The sequence below is a fragment of the Benincasa hispida genome, chromosome 2, assembly GCF_027475165.1.
Source record: "Benincasa hispida cultivar pf3 chromosome 2, pf3_genome.v1.1, whole genome shotgun sequence".
NCBI classification, from domain to species: domain Eukaryota; kingdom Viridiplantae; phylum Streptophyta; class Magnoliopsida; order Cucurbitales; family Cucurbitaceae; genus Benincasa; species Benincasa hispida.
The window spans coordinates 28418216-28426121 of record NC_143479.1 but is presented as its reverse complement, the minus strand read 5'-3'; the positions used below and the strand labels follow the sequence as shown (position 1 = coordinate 28426121).

At 38.0% G+C, this 7906-nt stretch overlaps 1 long non-coding RNA gene across 3 annotated transcripts; it reads right to left on the bottom strand.

Moving 5' to 3' along the window:
• Nucleotides 1-4913: 4913 nt before the first annotated feature.
• LOC120072216 (uncharacterized) lies at nucleotides 4914-7135 on the bottom strand. Of its 3 annotated transcripts, XR_016527485.1 has the most exons (7): nucleotides 6641-7122; nucleotides 6489-6556; nucleotides 6304-6378; nucleotides 6112-6219; nucleotides 5964-6027; nucleotides 5253-5386; nucleotides 4914-5155 (listed from the first exon to the last, which is right to left on the bottom strand). It is a non-coding gene; the product is annotated as an uncharacterized LOC120072216 (long non-coding RNA). The 3 variants fall into 3 exon arrangements; XR_016527486.1 differs by lacking the exon at nucleotides 5964-6027 and having other exon boundaries at nucleotides 6641-7134; XR_016527487.1 differs by lacking the exons at nucleotides 5964-6027; nucleotides 6112-6219 and having other exon boundaries at nucleotides 6641-7135.
• Between the last annotated feature and the right edge of the window lie 771 nt (nucleotides 7136-7906).

The window sequence follows — 7906 nt, the reverse complement described above, 5'->3', positions numbered from 1 at the left end:
ACAACCTAACAAAGTCCAACTTTGACTAAAACTCCAGTGGATTTTACATATATATACAAATATATATACAATGTTGAGTAATGAGAGAATAAACACAATAAACGAGGGCATCAGATACCCAATACTTCTCCCACTTGCCCTAGTTCTATATATTTCGCAGTCCTAGTCCCACTAGGTAACCCTCAAACACTTTAGCCGAGAGGACTTTTGTAAATGGATCAACCAAGTTGTCTTCAGAGGCAATCTACATAACAATCACGTTTCTTCGGTGTACATACTCAGCTTCCATGGTAGAGTCAGGAATAAAACTTTGTTTGATACTCCTTCATACTATAACTTCTTCGTTCAAAGTAAATACTGACCCTGAAGTAGATTTCCTAGAATCTATATCGTTTTGAAAGTCAGAATCAGTGTATCCAGTAAGGATCAGATCCTTAGCACCATACACGAGCATATAGTCCCTCGTTCTCCGAAGATACTTGAGGATGTTTTTAACGACAGTCTAATGATCATATCTAGGATTGGACTGATATCTGCCGATAATTCTAACTGCATAGCATATGTCGGGACAAGTACATAACATGGCATACATTAAACTCCCTACTACTGATGCATATGGAATTCGTCTCATAACCTCAGCCTCTTGAGGTGTCGGGACACTGTTCCTTAGACAAATGAATTCTATGCCTGAAAGCAACATACCTTTCTTGGAATCTTGTATTTTATATCTAGACAACATCTTGTCTATAGAAGATGCCTGAGACAAGGTTATCGTTCTGTTCTTGCGGTTCCGAATAATTTGGATCCCAAGAACATACCGTGCTTCTCCCAAATCCTTCATTTAGAATTATGTGGGTAGCCATGTCTTAATGTCAACTAGAAATTCTACTTCATTCCCAATGAGTAGAATATCATCAACATATAGAACCATAAAAGCTACAGTTTTGTTGACAATCTTTTTGTAAACACAAGGTTCGTCAACATTCTGTTCAAAGCCATAAGATTTGATCGCAGTATTAAATCTCATGTTCCAGGATCGAGATGCTTGTTTTAGCCCATAAATGGATCTATTAAGCTTGCAAACCTTTTGCTCTTGATAGTGTGCAATAAACCCCTCTGGTTAAGACATACAAATACTCTCTTCAAGATAGCCATTCAAAAAAGTTGTCTTGACATCCATTTGCCAGATTTCATAATTATAAAAAATGGCAATAGACAAGAGTATCCTAATCGACTTGATCATGGCAATCGGAGAGAAAGTTTCTTCATAGTCTACCTCCTCTCTTCGTGTAAACCCTTTTGCCGCGAGTCTAGCTTTGTAGGTCTTATTTTCTCTTATAGATTCATTTGTAACCAATGGGTTTTACCCCTTATGGTTGATCTACAAGATTCCATATTGAATCGAAGTACATTGGCTCTATTTCGAGGTTCATAGCTTTTATCCATTGGTTCTTATCCACATAACCTATTGCTTGTTTAAAAGTCAATGGACCCTCTAAGTTATCATCAGGTATGACGACTTGAGTTTCAGTCAAACACATGTACCGATCAGACTGTTGCACAACCCTCCCACTACGTCAAGACATTCTCAACTCTTAAGAAGGATGTGAAGTACAAGTTCTATCAACAACTCTTGTTGAAGGACCTGCTCGATCAACAACTCTTATTGATCAATCTGTAGTTTCTCTGGTTATCTCACTTAATACTAGCTTACTGTGAGGTTGATGATTTTTAATGTGGTCCTCTTCTAGAAATGTCGACACAAATACTTTATCTTCTTGAGAATCATAAAAATAACCATATTTTGTCTCTTTGGGATATCCTACAAATAAGCATACCTTTGAACGATATTCCAGCTTTCTTGGATTTTGCACCAACACATGTGTTGGGCATCCTTAAATCCTGAAGTGTTGTAAAATACCTTTACGTCCTCTCCATAACTCGTAAGGTATTTCTGAAACACTTTTTGAGGGAACCATTTCAATATATACACCACAGTCCCTATTGCGTGACCCCAAAAAGAACTTGGCAACTGAGCATAACTCATCATAGAACGAACCATGTCCAACAAGGTTCTATTTCTCCATTATGCAACACCATTTTATTAAGGTGTGTCAGGTGTTGTGATTTGTGATTGAATTTCATGTTCTATAAGTCCATGTACTCACCACCTCGATCTGATTGAAGTGTTTTAATCTTTTTACCCAATTGGTTCTCAACCTCGACCTTATATCCTTGAATTTTTCAAGTGTATCCGACTTACGATGCATTAGGTAAATGTAGCCATAACTTGAATAATCATCAATGAAGCTGATGAAATATTCATACTTTCCTCTCGCTTTAACATTCATCGGACCAGAAAGGTTCGAAACTTTAAGATAACAAAAGCAGGTAACATCATCATAAAGCAGCAACATCTCCCACTGGTTAAGCTGAGCAAGCGGTCCTCAGGAACTAGTTTGCCTGTTTAGCTTTCTCTGCTCTCTTCTCAACAAGGTACTGAGGGCAGTTTTTCTTCTAGTGCGCTTCTTCGTTGCAGTGGAAACACTTCCCTTTGTCTGCAGCGTTTTTCTTGCCTTTCTTTCTAGCGGGTTTCTTTTTCCCTTTCCCTTTGTTCTTCTTAACAGAAATACAACTACTCTATAAAGAGGAAGCAACATCAGGCTTGGAGGACGTTCCTCTCTTTTCAGCATTAGTAACATTTACTTTTGATTCCAAACATTTAGTTCTCAACATAGTCTGGTAAGCTTGTATCTCATTCAGTAGAGTAGTCAAGCTATATTCAATTTTATTCATGAGTGCATCCGTGTAGAACTGCAGAAAACTCTTCGGAAGAGATTCTAGAATAAAACTGACTTGACTTCTCTTGTCAACAACAACGTCGTTTACTTCAACCACATTAAAGTGAACCATCATGTCCATGGCATATTCACGAACAGAGGCCCCCTCTTTCATGCAGCTATTGTAAATGTACTTGATAGCATCATGCCTTAGGGTGAAGGACGGTTGCCCGAACATCTCTCGAAGAGATTCCATAATCTCTTTGGCAGCCGTTACGAGCGGTATTTGGGTGTTTCTGTTTGAGCCGTACGAGATGAAATTCTCATATACGGTTCTTAGAGGGGGGTACCCATATCCTCATGTTTCTTTGCCAAAACATCAGATATGTTGGCGAGGATATAAGCACGGGCTTTATCATTTGCCCTGATCCATCTATCATAGGCATCCCGAACAGTTTGGTTTGTGTTAGAGCTTGAAATGGGAGGACAATCCTCTATTAAGAGGAACTGTAAATCGTCTATCATAAGTATAATATTCAAATTTGATTTTCAGGTTACATAATTATCCTCGGTCATTTTATTAGACGCCAACAATTGTATTATCAAACTCGTCATTCTGAAATTATAAACAAATTTTATAAGTGAATGACTTTTAAATCCAATCAAGTTTTAGCAAAATAATAATATACCCAAGATTTATTCTTTTGCAACGATACTACATCAAGACATTCTTAACTAAATACTATCTCCAGAATAACTCATATTCCAATAGTCATTTAGGTACCGCTTTTGATCAGAAATTATTAACACCTTAATATTCTGTAAGTGTAACCCTTCGTTTTTAGACATCAGAGGTCGACTCCAACTATGCTACCGAAGTGGAAAGTCAAGGTTGGGAATGGACCTTAGAGATCTTATCCATCTCTGGAGCTTGAGTTATTCCGAATCCTATGTTACAACCCTCCGAGGGGGTAGCCGTCGTTAAACGACTAGCAAAGGGCCGCTTAAAGCTAACCAGCAGGCGCAACATAGGAATCTCACGGTCTAAACTAATGGAAGATAGCGCAGGATATGTTGACACATACCCTTCACCCACTTACTATAAACAACTTCCTTCGTTCACCTTGGTATTGACTCATACATCCACTTTTCGAATGGAGGTCACTTCTAGGGTGACACGAAGCTTCATATGAATCTCACGGTATGAACTATATGGAGACGTGGCAGTTGAAATCTATATATCGTATATTTGATTTCTATTTGAAGCACTTCCCCTTATTCACCAAAATCTAGATTTATGCTTAAAAAATACTTTTCGAATGGAGGTCCCTTCCAGGGTGACACGAAGTACAACTTAAATCTAGATTATGAACTCTTAGAGACGTGAGAGCTAAAAATAATGTATCATATATGTTATTAATCTCCCACTAAAGTTTTCTAATAACATTATCATATAGAAGTTATTGAACTCCCACTGAAGTGTTCTACTAAATTTGGTTAATTTATACTTAGGTTCTTTTTGGCTAATAAAAAATACCATAAGTCTAAGTGGTTTATCCAAGTATAAAACTTATAAATGGATTTAAACCTACGATGTCTAGGAGATAAACCGTTTCATTACCTCACGTTGCTCACATATGTTCATAAAACCAGTTACCAACGCTCAATAATTCGACCATAATCCTCAGGTAGGAGGTGTTCTGTAGACCGTCAACTTAAGTACCCCCAACCTAAGTAGGCATGGAACTGTTCTTTGTTATGGATTTTAAACGTCTAACCCAATTTTATAACAGCTTACAAAATTTTAGACATGCTAAACATCCACAACGTACATTAAAGGCATTCAATATTTAATATAACAATTATATTAAATACAAGAAACCCTAACATGCATACTATATATTATAATATACTTTCAATGCATGTAACATACTTCCTTCGGTGGGATTTTAAATCTGCATGGCATACCATATGCACATACAAGATTTGTTTAATTATAACATACATTAAATCTGATACCAACTGTAATGACCCGACCCCCTAGGACTCAAGTTAGGCCGTTACTAAATACATATATTCATGGAACTTAAAACGACACCCTTTTATGATGAAATAAATGCTAAATAAATGAGGTAAGTTGAAAAGTCCTTCATTAAATTCAAATATTAAAAATAAAAAATAGGGTACCCATAAATCATAAATGATAATAAATAAGTCTGAAAACAATTCTTAATAGTAAGTTTCAAATAACAAAACTGAAAGTAAAAAAAATGCATGAAAAGAAATTTAAATCTCATGAGCAAAAGCACAAAACTGGTCCCAGTGGCTCGATCATGATATTTGCTTGTCAATCGCCGGTGCATCTCTACCTTTACCTGAAACAATAACATGAGAAAGGATGAGTATCAAATACTCAGTAAGTAACCCCACTACTGGAGTCAGGCTAAGCATTTATGTCCTCTAGATGCTTACCTCTGGTGGAACATAAAAATTGCTCTAGTCCTCATAGGACACATACCTATTGTAGTCAAGTTAAGTATGTCCACTACCTCTAGTAAGTCCCGTAGGACCCATGACTTTTGTGAATCCCGAAGGAAACACAACCCCTGGTCAATCACAAAGGAAACACAACCCATGGTCAATCCCAAAGGAAACACAATCTCTAGTGAATCCCGAAAAAAATACAATCTCTAGTAAATTCTAAAGGAAACACAATCTCTGATGAATCGCGAAGGAAACACAATCTCTGGTGAATCCTGAAGGAAACACAATCTCTGGTGAATCCCGAAGGAAACGCAATCTCTAGTGAATCCCGGAGGAAACACAATATCTAGTAGGCATCAAACTAATCAGTAAAGATACTATCACAGTCTCGACATCACAATTATCACAATATGGTTCTATAACATACATATACACCTCAACATCATTGTTATACAACATGCATATATGCCTCAATATCCTCATATCAAATACAACCTCGGTGAATCAAGTATCATCTCTTACTAGCATGCAAGTATCTACGTGCACAAATAAATCTTTCAGATTCTCATACAAGAACATATATCGGTCATACTATATTATCCGTCTATCATGCTATCGTTTTGTCATAATATTCATCTATCATGCTAGCATATATCTAGTGTCTGGCCCGTGGACAGTTCTAGTAGTAAGATTACTTACCTCAAATCGCAAGTCCAAATATTTTCCTCCAAGCAACTACTCGATAATGAAACTCAAATTAAATCTACAACATAAACCCAACATTTAATTCACACTAAGGCCCAATTCCACCCATCAATTCATACCATCAACCCCAAAAATGATTTACCTAAACTATGACTTGATCAACGGTCACTTCCAGACTTTGGCTCCAAAATCTCCACTAAAATCCACAAGGAAAAACAACCTCTAATTCTGATGGACAGTGACCTTAAACCTTTAAAATACAATAGTAAAGTCATTACTTAATCCAACCATTAGTGGGTGTCCGAAGATCAACCTCAAGAACCATAAATGTTACCAAATTTCTTGTTGGACACGAACTTGAACTCGCTGAACAGCATGTTGCGCACTTCAAACTACTCCAATCTTGGATCTAAATTCCAAATATAATGGGTATCAACCAAAAAGTAAATCCAAAATTTAATGGGCAAATAAGAACTTTCAAAACTCAACCGATCTTACTCAAAAGTTACCAACACTTACCGAAATTTTCCCTTCCACGAAGCTGGACAGCGCCTCAGAATTTTCTCAAAACTCCAATCTAACCCCAACTGTGGCGGTAACAAACAAACCGAAACCAAGTCAAAGCAACAACAATTTAATCCATGAAATCCATCCAAAATGTGAAACCTTACCAAACATTCAACCAATACCAGAGACACGACTGATGGACTGAATGGCAGTGGCTGAACGAGCAAGGCGACGCTTGGACGGATGCGGCTGGCCGACTGGTCAAGATCGACGGCGAGCAGCGGTGGAGATTAACTACTGGGCTCGGGCGGCGGAGAAGATCCAAATGAGTGGCTTTACTGGGTGAGGGAGTGGTTGGCGCTGAAGTCGGGGCTGGCGAACTCCGGATTTGGTGTGGCGCGAGCTAACAGCGCCGGTGGCTTTGGGACGCAGACGAGAAGCGGCGCTTTGCTTCGGATGGACGTACAGCTGTCTGAGGAGTCGATTGGGAGCGGCGCGACGTCCACTCATCAGATCCGGCGTGGACAGACGGCTGGAGGTTGCTTGGGCTTGATGGCAGGGAGGAAAATTTTGAGGGGAGGGGGGTTTCGGTGGCTGGAAGAAGAAGGGAAGGAAAAAAAAAAAAAAAAAAAAAACGAACGAAAATAGAAAAGGAAAATAAAGTAAAATAATATATATTAATTTTATTTTATTCTTTTCCTATTTCTCTTTATTCTATTAAATTTCTTTCTTTTCCAAAATGAAATTAATTCCTGCCATTAATTTTCAAATTAAATAATTTGAACGTCAATAATTAAATTCCCGCAATTACACTTAAGTCTAAAAATTCAAAAAATGTCCTCAATTAATAAAAAATTCCTAAAATTACATTAATAATAGACAATTTTGGGATGTTATAGTGTACCTTTTACTATGCGATGAAGCACGAGGTACGCGATTGTGCAGTGCGCTTTGCAACGCAAGCCTTATACGATCGTCTAAACAACAACAATGCGGTGAAGCACTATCGTCTAAACGATCGCTTAGCGAGCGCCTTCGTATCGTATATCGCGTGATCGTGTAGTCAATGACTATGCGATGGGCATGCTAACTACACGATCGTTTAGCGCACTCCTTTTTCTAAACGATGAGCATCATATGCTCCCACTACGGTCGTCTACCTCTAGCGTCTATGCGATCGAGCAACCAATGCTACGCGATAAAGTAAATGATTTACCCCATCGTTTAGTAAATACTACACGATCGTATAGAAAAATTTACACGATCGTTTAGTTAAATCTCAACAATCGTTTACCTGAGACTACACGACACGATCAACTCTTGGTCTTCTTCTTCGCTAAGAATCGCATCTCTATGCTTCGAAACTTCATCACGAACGACACGACTAACTCGAACACTTAGAATTACAGACTTGATTGCGTGTTAATTAT